This window comes from Delphinus delphis, unplaced genomic scaffold, assembly GCF_949987515.2.
Source record: "Delphinus delphis unplaced genomic scaffold, mDelDel1.2 scaffold_122, whole genome shotgun sequence".
Taxonomy (NCBI): Eukaryota; Metazoa; Chordata; class Mammalia; order Artiodactyla; family Delphinidae; genus Delphinus; species Delphinus delphis.
Genome location: NW_027192743.1, coordinates 616,929 through 636,207, shown reverse-complemented (window position 1 = coordinate 636,207; position 19,279 = coordinate 616,929).

Here is a 19,279-nt window from a genome sequence, read left to right as displayed (position 1 = left end):
GCTGTGTAAAGAAGTGTGGCAAACGTACGTACTGCTCCTCAGGCTGGGCCCACGGCCTAGCTTTCGCTTCTGTGAGAGTGCTGTCCCGAGTCTCTTCCCGGAGCCAGTCGTCAGCGCGGTGTCTTTTGGCACTGCAGTTCTCTTTCAGTCAAGGAGGCCGTGCGACTGGCAGAGGGAGTCTGCGCAGCACTGCCTTCGCGAGGCTCTTTGACGACTGGGGCGTTCAACCCAGGCAAGCCAGAGAGCAGTACGTTGCCCTTGCTATGAATGTGAAGAGCTTTCTCCAGGGGCCTGTTTAGGCTAAGGTTCCTCAGAAGCCAGGAGCCGCCGTTCCGGCACGGAGAGAAGTCATCCTGCGAAACTGGCGAACGATCTCCTATCCCGTGTGCCCCCAGGAGCTTCGCAGAGTTAAGGCACTCCGTGGTGGAGTATGGCCTCATGGAAACCACTGCACACCCAAGTCCCCCGACGTGAAACACTGGAACTTACCTTGAGGCCTGAGGTCACCTTTCGTTCGGCCGGAGCTGAACCTGCGGTGCCGTGGGAGGAGTTCCTAGAAAGGGATTGCCAGCACGGTTTTCGCTTTGGGAGAACACGCAGCCTCGGCCCACAACGACAATCCTGCCGTGCAGAGACGTCGGGCCGCCAGTGCTGTTCAGGCAGCTTTGAAGCCAAGCGCAAGGCGCCTCCAAACGGGGAGAAAGCGTACTCTCCCCTCCGCCTCCCACGTTCAAGCTGAATGACGCAGCATGTTTCTCGGAAGGCTCTGCCGAGCTATCTAGTACAAGGGAGAGAGTGCCTGCCTCTGCTGAGAAAGGTTTTGACGTGGGGATTGCTGGACGTGAGGAAGAGCGTTCCCCAGGCCGTGCAAAGTTGAGGCCTTGGTGATTCTGGATGGTCCCAAGGGTCCAGCATTGTCCCTGGGAAAGCTGTCCTTTTCCCTCTTTTTCCGGCTGGAAGTACACCTCTGGCATCCGGCTGCCGGTCGGCGACGTCCTGGGGGAGACGCCCTGGTTTCACTTGTGGCGCACACTGGTGTTTCTCAGAAGAGCCCAAATTCCTCCCTGCGGGTGGGTGGGGGGCTTGGCACACCAGCATGGAATGTAAGGCTGTTTAGAACTGCGTACCTTGAGGCCGTGTGAAGGCCGCACGAACGAGAGCTTTCGAGCGAACAGGGCAGCGCTTCGCCATCACCGTTGCACGTTCACGGAGCTTAGTCAAACGAACGCATTTCCTTCCTGGGGCTCAAACACGGCCGAGGAGTTGGAAGGCATACAGTGAGTGCCCTTTGACAGTTGTTACAACGAACGTGAGTGCACAGTGTCTCGTGAAATACCTTCCACGGTTGAAGCATTCCGTTAAGGCTTGCCCCTCCGCTCCCTCGGGCACTCCGAGGTGTTACTAACGGGGGAAACCTGGACTTTTGCTTGAGGCCGGGGTGGGGCGGGGGGACTCACAATTCTCCTGCCGGCGAGCTCCAGAGCGCTCCTGCTGAAGCTCCCAGCAAGGAACGGAGAGCAGCAGGCCTCGCACGAGTCAACCCAGACTTCTTCTGTCACGAGTCAACTCAGACCTCTTATGTGAGGCCTTCCGGCAGCAAAGAGAAGGTGCGCGCGAGGAGTGTGCCTCAGGCAGCTTAGGACCCGCCACCGTCTCGTCTACCACGGAGGGGAATCAGGTTTGGCCAGGGTCGCCCAGCTTCATACCTGAGCTCCTACAGGTATCCTCAGTGCTTTCTGATTACCTCAAGGAAACACAACGGGAGGAACAGGGCCCTTCCGTGGAGGCCCTTTGGGGCACAGGGACCTCTGCGTGGGATCTACTGGGTAAGTATGGCGGTACCTTAGGTAGGCCTCAGTGACCAAGGCTCTCTGGCTCACGCCTAGCTGTGTAAAGAAGTGTGGCAAACGTACGTACTGCTCCTCAGGCTGGGCCCACGGCCTAGCTTTCGCTTCTGTGAGAGTGCTGTCCCGAGTCTCTTCCCGGAGCCAGTCGTCAGCGCGGTGTCTTTTGGCACTGCAGTTCTCTTTCAGTCAAGGAGGCCGTGCGACTGGCAGAGGGAGTCTGCGCAGCACTGCCTTCGCGAGGCTCTTTGACGACTGGGGCGTTCAACCCAGGCAAGCCAGAGAGCAGTACGTTGCCCTTGCTATGAATGTGAAGAGCTTTCTCCAGGGGCCTGTTTAGGCTAAGGTTCCTCAGAAGCCAGGAGCCGCCGTTCCGGCACGGAGAGAAGTCATCCTGCGAAACTGGCGAACGATCTCCTATCCCGTGTGCCCCCAGGAGCTTCGCAGAGTTAAGGCACTCCGTGGTGGAGTATGGCCTCATGGAAACCACTGCACACCCAAGTCCCCCGACGTGAAACACTGGAACTTACCTTGAGGCCTGAGGTCACCTTTCGTTCGGCCGGAGCTGAACCTGTGGTGCCGTGGGAGGAGTTCCTAGAAAGGGATTGCCAGCACGGTTTTCGCTTTGGGAGAACACGCAGCCTCGGCCCACAACGACAATCCTGCCGTGCAGAGACGTCGGGCCGCCAGTGCTGTTCAGGCAGCTTTGAAGCCAAGCGCAAGGCGCCTCCAAACGGGGAGAAAGCGTACTCTCCCCTCCGCGTCCCACGTTCAAGCTGAATGACGCAGCATGTTTCTCGGAAGGCTCTGCCGAGCTATCTAGTACAAGGGAGAGAGTGCCTGCCTCTGCTGAGAAAGGTTTTGACGTGGGGATTGCTGGACGTGAGGAAGAGCGTTCCCCAGGCCGTGCAAAGTTGAGGCCTTGGTGATTCTGGATGGTCCCAAGGGTCCAGCATTGTCCCTGGGAAAGCTGTCCTTTTCCCTCTTTTTCCGGCTGGAAGTACACCTCTGGCATCCGGCTGCCGGTCGGCGACGTCCTGGGGGAGACGCCCTGGTTTCACTTGTGGCGCACACTGGTGTTTCTCAGAAGAGCCCAAATTCCTCCCTGCGGGTGGGTGGGGGGCTTGGCACACCAGCATGGAATGTAAGGCTGTTTAGAACTGCGTACCTTGAGGCCGTGTGAAGGCCGCACGAACGAGAGCTTTCGAGCGAACAGGGCAGCGCTTCGCCATCACCGTTGCACGTTCACGGAGCTTAGTCAAACGAACGCATTTCCTTCCTGGGGCTCAAACACGGCCGAGGAGTTGGAAGGCATACAGTGAGTGCCCTTTGACAGTTGTTACAACGAACGTGAGTGCACAGTGTCTCGTGAAATACCTTCCACGGTTGAAGCATTCCGTTAAGGCTTGCCCCTCCGCTCCCTCGGGCACTCCGAGGTGTTACTAACGGGGGAAACCTGGACTTTTGCTTGAGGCCGGGGTGGGGCGGGGGGACTCACAATTCTCCTGCCGGCGAGCTCCAGAGCGCTCCTGCTGAAGCTCCCAGCAAGGAACGGAGAGCAGCAGGCCTCGCACGAGTCAACCCGGACTTCTTCTGTCACGAGTCAACTCAGACCTCTTATGTGAGGCCTTCCGGCAGCAAAGAGAAGGTGCGCGCGAGGAGTGTGCCTCAGGCAGCTTAGGACCCGCCACCGTCTCGTCTACCACGGAGGGGAATCAGGTTTGGCCAGGGTCGCCCAGCTTCATACCTGAGCTCCTACAGGTATCCTCAGTGCTTTCTGATTACCTCAAGGAAACACAACGGGAGGAACAGGGCCCTTCCGTGGAGGCCCTTTGGGGCACAGGGACCTCTGCGTGGGATCTACTGGGTAAGTATGGCGGTACCTTAGGTAGGCCTCAGTGACCAAGGCTCTCTGGCTCACGCCTAGCTGTGTAAAGAAGTGTGGCAAACGTACGTACTGCTCCTCAGGCTGGGCCCACGGCCTAGCTTTCGCTTCTGTGAGAGTGCTGTCCCGAGTCTCTTCCCGGAGCCAGTCGTCAGCGCGGTGTCTTTTGGCACTGCAGTTCTCTTTCAGTCAAGGAGGCCGTGCGACTGGCAGAGGGAGTCTGCGCAGCACTGCCTTCGCGAGGCTCTTTGACGACTGGGGCGTTCAACCCAGGCAAGCCAGAGAGCAGTACGTTGCCCTTGCTATGAATGTGAAGAGCTTTCTCCAGGGGCCTGTTTAGGCTAAGGTTCCTCAGAAGCCAGGAGCCGCCGTTCCGGCACGGAGAGAAGTCATCCTGCGAAACTGGCGAACCATCTCCTATCCCGTGTGCCCCCAGGAGCTTCGCAGAGTTAAGGCACTCCGTGGTGGAGTATGGCCTCATGGAAACCACTGCACACCCAAGTCCCCCGACGTGAAACACTGGAACTTACCTTGAGGCCTGAGGTCACCTTTCGTTCGGCCGGAGCTGAACCTGTGGTGCCGTGGGAGGAGTTCCTAGAAAGGGATTGCCAGCACGGTTTTCGCTTTGGGAGAACACGCAGCCTCGGCCCACAACGACAATCCTGCCGTGCAGAGACGTCGGGCCGCCAGTGCTGTTCAGGCAGCTTTGAAGCCAAGCGCAAGGCGCCTCCAAACGGGGAGAAAGCGTACTCTCCCCTCCGCCTCCCACGTTCAAGCTGAATGACGCAGCATGTTTCTCGGAAGGCTCTGCCGAGCTATCCAGTACAAGGGAGAGAGTGCCTGCCTCTGCTGAGAAAGGTTTTGACGTGGGGATTGCTGGACGTGAGGAAGAGCGTTCCCCAGGCCGTGCAAAGTTGAGGCCTTGGTGATTCTGGATGGTCCCAAGGGTCCAGCATTGTCCCTGGGAAAGCTGTCCTTTTCCCTCTTTTTCCGGCTGGAAGTACACCTCTGGCATCCGGCTGCCGGTCGGCGACGTCCTGGGGGAGACGCCCTGGTTTCACTTGTGGCGCACACTGGTGTTTCTCAGAAGAGCCCAAATTCCTCCCTGCGGGTGGGTGGGGGGCTTGGCACACCAGCATGGAATGTAAGGCTGTTTAGAACTGCGTACCTTGAGGCCGTGTGAAGGCCGCACGAACGAGAGCTTTCGAGCGAACAGGGCAGCGCTTCGCCATCACCGTTGCACGTTCACGGAGCTTAGTCAAACGAACGCATTTCCTTCCTGGGGCTCAAACACGGCCGAGGAGTTGGAAGGCATACAGTGAGTGCCCTTTGACAGTTGTTACAACGAACGTGAGTGCACAGTGTCTCGTGAAATACCTTCCACGGTTGAAGCATTCCGTTAAGGCTTGCCCCTCCGCTCCCTCGGGCACTCCGAGGTGTTACTAACGGGGGAAACCTGGACTTTTGCTTGAGGCCGGGGTGGGGCGGGGGGACTCACAATTCTCCTGCCGGCGAGCTCCAGAGCGCTCCTGCTGAAGCTCCCAGCAAGGAACGGAGAGCAGCAGGCCTCGCACGAGTCAACCCAGACTTCTTCTGTCACGAGTCAACTCAGACCTCTTATGTGAGGCCTTCCGGCAGCAAAGAGAAGGTGCGCGCGAGGAGTGTGCCTCAGGCAGCTTAGGACCCGCCACCGTCTCGTCTACCACGGAGGGGAATCAGGTTTGGCCAGGGTCGCCCAGCTTCATACCTGAGCTCCTACAGGTATCCTCAGTGCTTTCTGATTACCTCAAGGAAACACAACGGGAGGAACAGGGCCCTTCCGTGGAGGCCCTTTGGGGCACAGGGACCTCTGCGTGGGATCTACTGGGTAAGTATGGCGGTACCTTAGGTAGGCCTCAGTGACCAAGGCTCTCTGGCTCACGCCTAGCTGTGTAAAGAAGTGTGGCAAACGTACGTACTGCTCCTCAGGCTGGGCCCACGGCCTAGCTTTCGCTTCTGTGAGAGTGCTGTCCCGAGTCTCTTCCCGGAGCCAGTCGTCAGCGCGGTGTCTTTTGGCACTGCAGTTCTCTTTCAGTCAAGGAGGCCGTGCGACTGGCAGAGGGAGTCTGCGCAGCACTGCCTTCGCGAGGCTCTTTGACGACTGGGGCGTTCAACCCAGGCAAGCCAGAGAGCAGTACGTTGCCCTTGCTATGAATGTGAAGAGCTTTCTCCAGGGGCCTGTTTAGGCTAAGGTTCCTCAGAAGCCAGGAGCCGCCGTTCCGGCACGGAGAGAAGTCATCCTGCGAAACTGGCGAACGATCTCCTATCCCGTGTGCCCCCAGGAGCTTCGCAGAGTTAAGGCACTCCGTGGTGGAGTATGGCCTCATGGAAACCACTGCACACCCAAGTCCCCCGACGTGAAACACTGGAACTTACCTTGAGGCCTGAGGTCACCTTTCGTTCGGCCGGAGCTGAACCTGCGGTGCCGTGGGAGGAGTTCCTAGAAAGGGATTGCCAGCACGGTTTTCGCTTTGGGAGAACACGCAGCCTCGGCCCACAACGACAATCCTGCCGTGCAGAGACGTCGGGCCGCCAGTGCTGTTCAGGCAGCTTTGAAGCCAAGCGCAAGGCGCCTCCAAACGGGGAGAAAGCGTACTCTCCCCTCCGCCTCCCACGTTCAAGCTGAATGACGCAGCATGTTTCTCGGAAGGCTCTGCCGAGCTATCTAGTACAAGGGAGAGAGTGCCTGCCTCTGCTGAGAAAGGTTTTGACGTGGGGATTGCTGGACGTGAGGAAGAGCGTTCCCCAGGCCGTGCAAAGTTGAGGCCTTGGTGATTCTGGATGGTCCCAAGGGTCCAGCATTGTCCCTGGGAAAGCTGTCCTTTTCCCTCTTTTTCCGGCTGGAAGTACACCTCTGGCATCCGGCTGCCGGTCGGCGACGTCCTGGGGGAGACGCCCTGGTTTCACTTGTGGCGCACACTGGTGTTTCTCAGAAGAGCCCAAATTCCTCCCTGCGGGTGGGTGGGGGGCTTGGCACACCAGCATGGAATGTAAGGCTGTTTAGAACTGCGTACCTTGAGGCCGTGTGAAGGCCGCACGAACGAGAGCTTTCGAGCGAACAGGGCAGCGCTTCGCCATCACCGTTGCACGTTCACGGAGCTTAGTCAAACGAACGCATTTCCTTCCTGGGGCTCAAACACGGCCGAGGAGTTGGAAGGCATACAGTGAGTGCCCTTTGACAGTTGTTACAACGAACGTGAGTGCACAGTGTCTCGTGAAATACCTTCCACGGTTGAAGCATTCCGTTAAGGCTTGCCCCTCCGCTCCCTCGGGCACTCCGAGGTGTTACTAACGGGGGAAACCTGGACTTTTGCTTGAGGCCGGGGTGGGGCGGGGGGACTCACAATTCTCCTGCCGGCGAGCTCCAGAGCGCTCCTGCTGAAGCTCCCAGCAAGGAACGGAGAGCAGCAGGCCTCGCACGAGTCAACCCAGACTTCTTCTGTCACGAGTCAACTCAGACCTCTTATGTGAGGCCTTCCGGCAGCAAAGAGAAGGTGCGCGCGAGGAGTGTGCCTCAGGCAGCTTAGGACCCGCCACCGTCTCGTCTACCACGGAGGGGAATCAGGTTTGGCCAGGGTCGCCCAGCTTCATACCTGAGCTCCTACAGGTATCCTCAGTGCTTTCTGATTACCTCAAGGAAACACAACGGGAGGAACAGGGCCCTTCCGTGGAGGCCCTTTGGGGCACAGGGACCTCTGCGTGGGATCTACTGGGTAAGTATGGCGGTACCTTAGGTAGGCCTCAGTGACCAAGGCTCTCTGGCTCACGCCTAGCTGTGTAAAGAAGTGTGGCAAACGTACGTACTGCTCCTCAGGCTGGGCCCACGGCCTAGCTTTCGCTTCTGTGAGAGTGCTGTCCCGAGTCTCTTCCCGGAGCCAGTCGTCAGCGCGGTGTCTTTTGGCACTGCAGTTCTCTTTCAGTCAAGGAGGCCGTGCGACTGGCAGAGGGAGTCTGCGCAGCACTGCCTTCGCGAGGCTCTTTGACGACTGGGGCGTTCAACCCAGGCAAGCCAGAGAGCAGTACGTTGCCCTTGCTATGAATGTGAAGAGCTTTCTCCAGGGGCCTGTTTAGGCTAAGGTTCCTCAGAAGCCAGGAGCCGCCGTTCCGGCACGGAGAGAAGTCATCCTGCGAAACTGGCGAACGATCTCCTATCCCGTGTGCCCCCAGGAGCTTCGCAGAGTTAAGGCACTCCGTGGTGGAGTATGGCCTCATGGAAACCACTGCACACCCAAGTCCCCCGACGTGAAACACTGGAACTTACCTTGAGGCCTGAGGTCACCTTTCGTTCGGCCGGAGCTGAACCTGTGGTGCCGTGGGAGGAGTTCCTAGAAAGGGATTGCCAGCACGGTTTTCGCTTTGGGAGAACACGCAGCCTCGGCCCACAACGACAATCCTGCCGTGCAGAGACGTCGGGCCGCCAGTGCTGTTCAGGCAGCTTTGAAGCCAAGCGCAAGGCGCCTCCAAACGGGGAGAAAGCGTACTCTCCCCTCCGCGTCCCACGTTCAAGCTGAATGACGCAGCATGTTTCTCGGAAGGCTCTGCCGAGCTATCTAGTACAAGGGAGAGAGTGCTTGCCTCTGCTGAGAAAGGTTTTGACGTGGGGATTGCTGGACGTGAGGAAGAGCGTTCCCCAGGCCGTGCAAAGTTGAGGCCTTGGTGATTCTGGATGGTCCCAAGGGTCCAGCATTGTCCCTGGGAAAGCTGTCCTTTTCCCTCTTTTTCCGGCTGGAAGTACACCTCTGGCATCCGGCTGCCGGTCGGCGACGTCCTGGGGGAGACGCCCTGGTTTCACTTGTGGCGCACACTGGTGTTTCTCAGAAGAGCCCAAATTCCTCCCTGCGGGTGGGTGGGGGGCTTGGCACACCAGCATGGAATGTAAGGCTGTTTAGAACTGCGTACCTTGAGGCCGTGTGAAGGCCGCACGAACGAGAGCTTTCGAGCGAACAGGGCAGCGCTTCGCCATCACCGTTGCACGTTCACGGAGCTTAGTCAAACGAACGCATTTCCTTCCTGGGGCTCAAACACGGCCGAGGAGTTGGAAGGCATACAGTGAGTGCCCTTTGACAGTTGTTACAACGAACGTGAGTGCACAGTGTCTCGTGAAATACCTTCCACGGTTGAAGCATTCCGTTAAGGCTTGCCCCTCCGCTCCCTCGGGCACTCCGAGGTGTTACTAACGGGGGAAACCTGGACTTTTGCTTGAGGCCGGGGTGGGGCGGGGGGACTCACAATTCTCCTGCCGGCGAGCTCCAGAGCGCTCCTGCTGAAGCTCCCAGCAAGGAACGGAGAGCAGCAGGCCTCGCACGAGTCAACCCGGACTTCTTCTGTCACGAGTCAACTCAGACCTCTTATGTGAGGCCTTCCGGCAGCAAAGAGAAGGTGCGCGCGAGGAGTGTGCCTCAGGCAGCTTAGGACCCGCCACCGTCTCGTCTACCACGGAGGGGAATCAGGTTTGGCCAGGGTCGCCCAGCTTCATACCTGAGCTCCTACAGGTATCCTCAGTGCTTTCTGATTACCTCAAGGAAACACAACGGGAGGAACAGGGCCCTTCCGTGGAGGCCCTTTGGGGCACAGGGACCTCTGCGTGGGATCTACTGGGTAAGTATGGCGGTACCTTAGGTAGGCCTCAGTGACCAAGGCTCTCTGGCTCACGCCTAGCTGTGTAAAGAAGTGTGGCAAACGTACGTACTGCTCCTCAGGCTGGGCCCACGGCCTAGCTTTCGCTTCTGTGAGAGTGCTGTCCCGAGTCTCTTCCCGGAGCCAGTCGTCAGCGCGGTGTCTTTTGGCACTGCAGTTCTCTTTCAGTCAAGGAGGCCGTGCGACTGGCAGAGGGAGTCTGCGCAGCACTGCCTTCGCGAGGCTCTTTGACGACTGGGGCGTTCAACCCAGGCAAGCCAGAGAGCAGTACGTTGCCCTTGCTATGAATGTGAAGAGCTTTCTCCAGGGGCCTGTTTAGGCTAAGGTTCCTCAGAAGCCAGGAGCCGCCGTTCCGGCACGGAGAGAAGTCATCCTGCGAAACTGGCGAACGAGCTCCTATCCCGTGTGCCCCCAGGAGCTTCGCAGAGTTAAGGCACTCCGTGGTGGAGTATGGCCTCATGGAAACCACTGCACACCCAAGTCCCCCGACGTGAAACACTGGAACTTACCTTGAGGCCTGAGGTCACCTTTCGTTCGGCCGGAGCTGAACCTGCGGTGCCGTGGGAGGAGTTCCTAGAAAGGGATTGCCAGCACGGTTTTCGCTTTGGGAGAACACGCAGCCTCGGCCCACAACGACAATCCTGCCGTGCAGAGACGTCGGGCCGCCAGTGCTGTTCAGGCAGCTTTGAAGCCAAGCGCAAGGCGCCTCCAAACGGGGAGAAAGCGTACTCTCCCCTCCGCCTCCCACGTTCAAGCTGAATGACGCAGCATGTTTCTCGGAAGGCTCTGCCGAGCTATCCAGTACAAGGGAGAGAGTGCCTGCCTCTGCTGAGAAAGGTTTTGACGTGGGGATTGCTGGACGTGAGGAAGAGCGTTCCCCAGGCCGTGCAAAGTTGAGGCCTTGGTGATTCTGGATGGTCCCAAGGGTCCAGCATTGTCCCTGGGAAAGCTGTCCTTTTCCCTCTTTTTCCGGCTGGAAGTACACCTCTGGCATCCGGCTGCCGGTCGGCGACGTCCTGGGGGAGACGCCCTGGTTTCACTTGTGGCGCACACTGGTGTTTCTCAGAAGAGCCCAAATTCCTCCCTGCGGGTGGGTGGGGGGCTTGGCACACCAGCATGGAATGTAAGGCTGTTTAGAACTGCGTACCTTGAGGCCGTGTGAAGGCCGCACGAACGAGAGCTTTCGAGCGAACAGGGCAGCGCTTCGCCATCACCGTTGCACGTTCACGGAGCTTAGTCAAACGAACGCATTTCCTTCCTGGGGCTCAAACACGGCCGAGGAGTTGGAAGGCATACAGTGAGTGCCCTTTGACAGTTGTTACAACGAACGTGAGTGCACAGTGTCTCGTGAAATACCTTCCACGGTTGAAGCATTCCGTTAAGGCTTGCCCCTCCGCTCCCTCGGGCACTCCGAGGTGTTACTAACGGGGGAAACCTGGACTTTTGCTTGAGGCCGGGGTGGGGCGGGGGGACTCACAATTCTCCTGCCGGCGAGCTCCAGAGCGCTCCTGCTGAAGCTCCCAGCAAGGAACGGAGAGCAGCAGGCCTCGCACGAGTCAACCCAGACTTCTTCTGTCACGAGTCAACTCAGACCTCTTATGTGAGGCCTTCCGGCAGCAAAGAGAAGGTGCGCGCGAGGAGTGTGCCTCAGGCAGCTTAGGACCCGCCACCGTCTCGTCTACCACGGAGGGGAATCAGGTTTGGCCAGGGTCGCCCAGCTTCATACCTGAGCTCCTACAGGTATCCTCAGTGCTTTCTGATTACCTCAAGGAAACACAACGGGAGGAACAGGGCCCTTCCGTGGAGGCCCTTTGGGGCACAGGGACCTCTGCGTGGGATCTACTGGGTAAGTATGGCGGTACCTTAGGTAGGCCTCAGTGACCAAGGCTCTCTGGCTCACGCCTAGCTGTGTAAAGAAGTGTGGCAAACGTACGTACTGCTCCTCAGGCTGGGCCCACGGCCTAGCTTTCGCTTCTGTGAGAGTGCTGTCCCGAGTCTCTTCCCGGAGCCAGTCGTCAGCGCGGTGTCTTTTGGCACTGCAGTTCTCTTTCAGTCAAGGAGGCCGTGCGACTGGCAGAGGGAGTCTGCGCAGCACTGCCTTCGCGAGGCTCTTTGACGACTGGGGCGTTCAACCCAGGCAAGCCAGAGAGCAGTACGTTGCCCTTGCTATGAATGTGAAGAGCTTTCTCCAGGGGCCTGTTTAGGCTAAGGTTCCTCAGAAGCCAGGAGCCGCCGTTCCGGCACGGAGAGAAGTCATCCTGCGAAACTGGCGAACGATCTCCTATCCCGTGTGCCCCCAGGAGCTTCGCAGAGTTAAGGCACTCCGTGGTGGAGTATGGCCTCATGGAAACCACTGCACACCCAAGTCCCCCGACGTGAAACACTGGAACTTACCTTGAGGCCTGAGGTCACCTTTCGTTCGGCCGGAGCTGAACCTGCGGTGCCGTGGGAGGAGTTCCTAGAAAGGGATTGCCAGCACGGTTTTCGCTTTGGGAGAACACGCAGCCTCGGCCCACAACGACAATCCTGCCGTGCAGAGACGTCGGGCCGCCAGTGCTGTTCAGGCAGCTTTGAAGCCAAGCGCAAGGCGCCTCCAAACGGGGAGAAAGCGTACTCTCCCCTCCGCCTCCCACGTTCAAGCTGAATGACGCAGCATGTTTCTCGGAAGGCTCTGCCGAGCTATCTAGTACAAGGGAGAGAGTGCCTGCCTCTGCTGAGAAAGGTTTTGACGTGGGGATTGCTGGACGTGAGGAAGAGCGTTCCCCAGGCCGTGCAAAGTTGAGGCCTTGGTGATTCTGGATGGTCCCAAGGGTCCAGCATTGTCCCTGGGAAAGCTGTCCTTTTCCCTCTTTTTCCGGCTGGAAGTACACCTCTGGCATCCGGCTGCCGGTCGGCGACGTCCTGGGGGAGACGCCCTGGTTTCACTTGTGGCGCACACTGGTGTTTCTCAGAAGAGCCCAAATTCCTCCCTGCGGGTGGGTGGGGGGCTTGGCACACCAGCATGGAATGTAAGGCTGTTTAGAACTGCGTACCTTGAGGCCGTGTGAAGGCCGCACGAACGAGAGCTTTCGAGCGAACAGGGCAGCGCTTCGCCATCACCGTTGCACGTTCACGGAGCTTAGTCAAACGAACGCATTTCCTTCCTGGGGCTCAAACACGGCCGAGGAGTTGGAAGGCATACAGTGAGTGCCCTTTGACAGTTGTTACAACGAACGTGAGTGCACAGTGTCTCGTGAAATACCTTCCACGGTTGAAGCATTCCGTTAAGGCTTGCCCCTCCGCTCCCTCGGGCACTCCGAGGTGTTACTAACGGGGGAAACCTGGACTTTTGCTTGAGGCCGGGGTGGGGCGGGGGGACTCACAATTCTCCTGCCGGCGAGCTCCAGAGCGCTCCTGCTGAAGCTCCCAGCAAGGAACGGAGAGCAGCAGGCCTCGCACGAGTCAACCCAGACTTCTTCTGTCACGAGTCAACTCAGACCTCTTATGTGAGGCCTTCCGGCAGCAAAGAGAAGGTGCGCGCGAGGAGTGTGCCTCAGGCAGCTTAGGACCCGCCACCGTCTCGTCTACCACGGAGGGGAATCAGGTTTGGCCAGGGTCGCCCAGCTTCATACCTGAGCTCCTACAGGTATCCTCAGTGCTTTCTGATTACCTCAAGGAAACACAACGGGAGGAACAGGGCCCTTCCGTGGAGGCCCTTTGGGGCACAGGGACCTCTGCGTGGGATCTACTGGGTAAGTATGGCGGTACCTTAGGTAGGCCTCAGTGACCAAGGCTCTCTGGCTCACGCCTAGCTGTGTAAAGAAGTGTGGCAAACGTACGTACTGCTCCTCAGGCTGGGCCCACGGCCTAGCTTTCGCTTCTGTGAGAGTGCTGTCCCGAGTCTCTTCCCGGAGCCAGTCGTCAGCGCGGTGTCTTTTGGCACTGCAGTTCTCTTTCAGTCAAGGAGGCCGTGCGACTGGCAGAGGGAGTCTGCGCAGCACTGCCTTCGCGAGGCTCTTTGACGACTGGGGCGTTCAACCCAGGCAAGCCAGAGAGCAGTACGTTGCCCTTGCTATGAATGTGAAGAGCTTTCTCCAGGGGCCTGTTTAGGCTAAGGTTCCTCAGAAGCCAGGAGCCGCCGTTCCGGCACGGAGAGAAGTCATCCTGCGAAACTGGCGAACCATCTCCTATCCCGTGTGCCCCCAGGAGCTTCGCAGAGTTAAGGCACTCCGTGGTGGAGTATGGCCTCATGGAAACCACTGCACACCCAAGTCCCCCGACGTGAAACACTGGAACTTACCTTGAGGCCTGAGGTCACCTTTCGTTCGGCCGGAGCTGAACCTGCGGTGCCGTGGGAGGAGTTCCTAGAAAGGGATTGCCAGCACGGTTTTCGCTTTGGGAGAACACGCAGCCTCGGCCCACAACGACAATCCTGCCGTGCAGAGACGTCGGGCCGCCAGTGCTGTTCAGGCAGCTTTGAAGCCAAGCGCAAGGCGCCTCCAAACGGGGAGAAAGCGTACTCTCCCCTCCGCCTCCCACGTTCAAGCTGAATGACGCAGCATGTTTCTCGGAAGGCTCTGCCGAGCTATCTAGTACAAGGGAGAGAGTGCCTGCCTCTGCTGAGAAAGGTTTTGACGTGGGGATTGCTGGACGTGAGGAAGAGCGTTCCCCAGGCCGTGCAAAGTTGAGGCCTTGGTGATTCTGGATGGTCCCAAGGGTCCAGCATTGTCCCTGGGAAAGCTGTCCTTTTCCCTCTTTTTCCGGCTGGAAGTACACCTCTGGCATCCGGCTGCCGGTCGGCGACGTCCTGGGGGAGACGCCCTGGTTTCACTTGTGGCGCACACTGGTGTTTCTCAGAAGAGCCCAAATTCCTCCCTGCGGGTGGGTGGGGGGCTTGGCACACCAGCATGGAATGTAAGGCTGTTTAGAACTGCGTACCTTGAGGCCGTGTGAAGGCCGCACGAACGAGAGCTTTCGAGCGAACAGGGCAGCGCTTCGCCATCACCGTTGCACGTTCACGGAGCTTAGTCAAACGAACGCATTTCCTTCCTGGGGCTCAAACACGGCCGAGGAGTTGGAAGGCATACAGTGAGTGCCCTTTGACAGTTGTTACAACGAACGTGAGTGCACAGTGTCTCGTGAAATACCTTCCACGGTTGAAGCATTCCGTTAAGGCTTGCCCCTCCGCTCCCTCGGGCACTCCGAGGTGTTACTAACGGGGGAAACCTGGACTTTTGCTTGAGGCCGGGGTGGGGCGGGGGGACTCACAATTCTCCTGCCGGCGAGCTCCAGAGCGCTCCTGCTGAAGCTCCCAGCAAGGAACGGAGAGCAGCAGGCCTCGCACGAGTCAACCCGGACTTCTTCTGTCACGAGTCAACTCAGACCTCTTATGTGAGGCCTTCCGGCAGCAAAGAGAAGGTGCGCGCGAGGAGTGTGCCTCAGGCAGCTTAGGACCCGCCACCGTCTCGTCTACCACGGAGGGGAATCAGGTTTGGCCAGGGTCGCCCAGCTTCATACCTGAGCTCCTACAGGTATCCTCAGTGCTTTCTGATTACCTCAAGGAAACACAACGGGAGGAACAGGGCCCTTCCGTGGAGGCCCTTTGGGGCACAGGGACCTCTGCGTGGGATCTACTGGGTAAGTATGGCGGTACCTTAGGTAGGCCTCAGTGACCAAGGCTCTCTGGCTCACGCCTAGCTGTGTAAAGAAGTGTGGCAAACGTACGTACTGCTCCTCAGGCTGGGCCCACGGCCTAGCTTTCGCTTCTGTGAGAGTGCTGTCCCGAGTCTCTTCCCGGAGCCAGTCGTCAGCGCGGTGTCTTTTGGCACTGCAGTTCTCTTTCAGTCAAGGAGGCCGTGCGACTGGCAGAGGGAGTCTGCGCAGCACTGCCTTCGCGAGGCTCTTTGACGACTGGGGCGTTCAACCCAGGCAAGCCAGAGAGCAGTACGTTGCCCTTGCTATGAATGTGAAGAGCTTTCTCCAGGGGCCTGTTTAGGCTAAGGTTCCTCAGAAGCCAGGAGCCGCCGTTCCGGCACGGAGAGAAGTCATCCTGCGAAACTGGCGAACCATCTCCTATCCCGTGTGCCCCCAGGAGCTTCGCAGAGTTAAGGCACTCCGTGGTGGAGTATGGCCTCATGGAAACCACTGCACACCCAAGTCCCCCGACGTGAAACACTGGAACTTACCTTGAGGCCTGAGGTCACCTTTCGTTCGGCCGGAGCTGAACCTGCGGTGCCGTGGGAGGAGTTCCTAGAAAGGGATTGCCAGCACGGTTTTCGCTTTGGGAGAACACGCAGCCTCGGCCCACAACGACAATCCTGCCGTGCAGAGACGTCGGGCCGCCAGTGCTGTTCAGGCAGCTTTGAAGCCAAGCGCAAGGCGCCTCCAAACGGGGAGAAAGCGTACTCTCCCCTCCGCCTCCCACGTTCAAGCTGAATGACGCAGCATGTTTCTCGGAAGGCTCTGCCGAGCTATCCAGTACAAGGGAGAGAGTACCTGCCTCTGCTGAGAAAGGTTTTGACGTGGGGATTGCTGGACGTGAGGAAGAGCGTTCCCCAGGCCGTGCAAAGTTGAGGCCTTGGTGATTCTGGATGGTCCCAAGGGTCCAGCATTGTCCCTGGGAAAGCTGTCCTTTTCCCTCTTTTTCCGGCTGGAAGTACACCTCTGGCATCCGGCTGCCGGTCGGCGACGTCCTGGGGGAGACGCCCTGGTTTCACTTGTGGCGCACACTGGTGTTTCTCAGAAGAGCCCAAATTCCTCCCTGCGGGTGGGTGGGGGGCTTGGCACACCAGCATGGAATGTAAGGCTGTTTAGAACTGCGTACCTTGAGGCCGTGTGAAGGCCGCACGAACGAGAGCTTTCGAGCGAACAGGGCAGCGCTTCGCCATCACCGTTGCACGTTCACGGAGCTTAGTCAAACGAACGCATTTCCTTCCTGGGGCTCAAACACGGCCGAGGAGTTGGAAGGCATACAGTGAGTGCCCTTTGACAGTTGTTACAACGAACGTGAGTGCACAGTGTCTCGTGAAATACCTTCCACGGTTGAAGCATTCCGTTAAGGCTTGCCCCTCCGCTCCCTCGGGCACTCCGAGGTGTTACTAACGGGGGAAACCTGGACTTTTGCTTGAGGCCGGGGTGGGGCGGGGGGACTCACAATTCTCCTGCCGGCGAGCTCCAGAGCGCTCCTGCTGAAGCTCCCAGCAAGGAACGGAGAGCAGCAGGCCTCGCACGAGTCAACCCGGACTTCTTCTGTCACGAGTCAACTCAGACCTCTTATGTGAGGCCTTCCGGCAGCAAAGAGAAGGTGCGCGCGAGGAGTGTGCCTCAGGCAGCTTAGGACCCGCCACCGTCTCGTCTACCACGGAGGGGAATCAGGTTTGGCCAGGGTCGCCCAGCTTCATACCTGAGCTCCTACAGGTATCCTCAGTGCTTTCTGATTACCTCAAGGAAACACAACGGGAGGAACAGGGCCCTTCCGTGGAGGCCCTTTGGGGCACAGGGACCTCTGCGTGGGATCTACTGGGTAAGTATGGCGGTACCTTAGGTAGGCCTCAGTGACCAAGGCTCTCTGGCTCACGCCTAGCTGTGTAAAGAAGTGTGGCAAACGTACGTACTGCTCCTCAGGCTGGGCCCACGGCCTAGCTTTCGCTTCTGTGAGAGTGCTGTCCCGAGTCTCTTCCCGGAGCCAGTCGTCAGCGCGGTGTCTTTTGGCACTGCAGTTCTCTTTCAGTCAAGGAGGCCGTGCGACTGGCAGAGGGAGTCTGCGCAGCACTGCCTTCGCGAGGCTCTTTGACGACTGGGGCGTTCAACCCAGGCAAGCCAGAGAGCAGTACGTTGCCCTTGCTATGAATGTGAAGAGCTTTCTCCAGGGGCCTGTTTAGGCTAAGGTTCCTCAGAAGCCAGGAGCCGCCGTTCCGGCACGGAGAGAAGTCATCCTGCGAAACTGGCGAACCATCTCCTATCCCGTGTGCCCCCAGGAGCTTCGCAGAGTTAAGGCACTCCGTGGTGGAGTATGGCCTCATGGAAACCACTGCACACCCAAGTCCCCCGACGTGAAACACTGGAACTTACCTTGAGGCCTGAGGTCACCTTTCGTTCGGCCGGAGCTGAACCTGCGGTGCCGTGGGAGGAGTTCCTAGAAAGGGATTGCCAGCACGGTTTTCGCTTTGGGAGAACACGCAGCCTCGGCCCACAACGACAATCCTGCCGTGCAGAGACGTCGGGCCGCCAGTGCTGTTCAAGCAGCTTTGAAGCCAAGCGCAAGGCGCCTCCAAACGGGGAGAAAGCGTACTCTCCCCTCCGCCTCCCACGTTCAAGCTGAATGACGCAGCATGTTTCTCGGAAGGCTCTGCCGAGCTATCTAGTACAAGGGAGAGAGTGCCTGCCTCTGCTGAGAAAGGTTTTGACGTGGGGATTGCTGGACGTGAGGAAGAGCGTTCCCCAGGCCGTGCAAAGTTGAGGCCTTGGTGATTCTGGATGGTCCCAAGGGTCCAGCATTGTCCCTGGGAAAGCTGTCCTTTTCCCTCTTTTTCCGGCTGGAAGTACACCTCTGGCATCCGGCTGCCGGTCGGCGACGTCCTGGGGGAGACGCCCTGGTTTCACTTGTGGCGCACACTGGTGTTTCTCAGAAGAGCCCAAATTCCTCCCTGCGGGTGGGTGGGGGGCTTGGCACACCAGCATGGAATGTAAGGCTGTTTAGAACTGCGTACCTTGAGGCCGTGTGAAGGCCGCACGAACGAGAGCTTTCGAGCGAACAGGGCAGCGCTTCGCCATCACCGTTGCACGTTCACGGAGCTTAGTCAAACGAACGCATTTCCTTCCTGGGGCTCAAACACGGCCGAGGAGTTGGAAGGCATACAGTGAGTGCCCTTTGACAGTTGTTACAACGAACGTGAGTGCACAGTGTCTCGTGAAATACCTTCCACGGTTGAAGCATTCCGTTAAGGCTTGCCCCTCCGCTCCCTCGGGCACTCCGAGGTGTTACTAACGGGGGAAACCTGGACTTTTGCTTGAGGCCGGGGTGGGGCGGGGGGACTCACAATTCTCCTGCCGGCGAGCTCCAGAGCGCTCCTGCTGAAGCTCCCAGCAAGGAACGGAGAGCAGCAGGCCTCGCACGAGTCAACCCAGACTTCTTCTGTCACGAGTCAACTCAGACCTCTTATGTGAGGCCTTCCGGCAGCAAAGAGAAGGTGCGCGCGAGGAGTGTGCCTCAGGCAGCTTAGGACCCGCCACCGTCTCGTCTACCACGGAGGGGAATCAGGTTTGGCCAGGGTCGCCCAGCTTCATACCTGAGCTCCTACAGGTATCCTCAGTGCTTTCTGATTACCTCAAGGAAACACAACGGGAGGAACAGGGCCCTTCCGTGGAGGCCCTTTGGGGCACAGGGACCTCTGCGTGGGATCTACTGGGTAAGTATGGCGGTACCTTAGGTAGGCCTCAGTGACCAAGGCTCTCTGGCTCACGCCTAGCTGTGTAAAGAAGTGTGGCAAACGTACGTACTGCTCCTCAGGCTGGGCCCACGGCCTAGCTTTCGCTTCTGTGAGAGTGCTGTCCCGAGTCTCTTCCCGGAGCCAGTCGTCAGCGCGGTGTCTTTTGGCACTGCAGTTCTCTTTCAGTCAAGGAGGCCGTGCGACTGGCAGAGGGAGTCTGCGCAGCACTGCCTTCGCGAGGCTCTTTGACGACTGGGGCGTTCAACCCAGGCAAGCCAGAGAGCAGTACGTTGCCCTTGCTATGAATGTGAAGAGCTTTCTCCAGGGGCCTGTTTAGGCTAAGGTTCCTCAGAAGCCAGGAGCCGCCGTTCCGGCACGGAGAGAAGTCATCCTGCGAAACTGGCGAACGATCTCCTATCCCGTGTGCCCCCAGGAGCTTCGCAGAGTTAAGGCACTCCGTGGTGGAG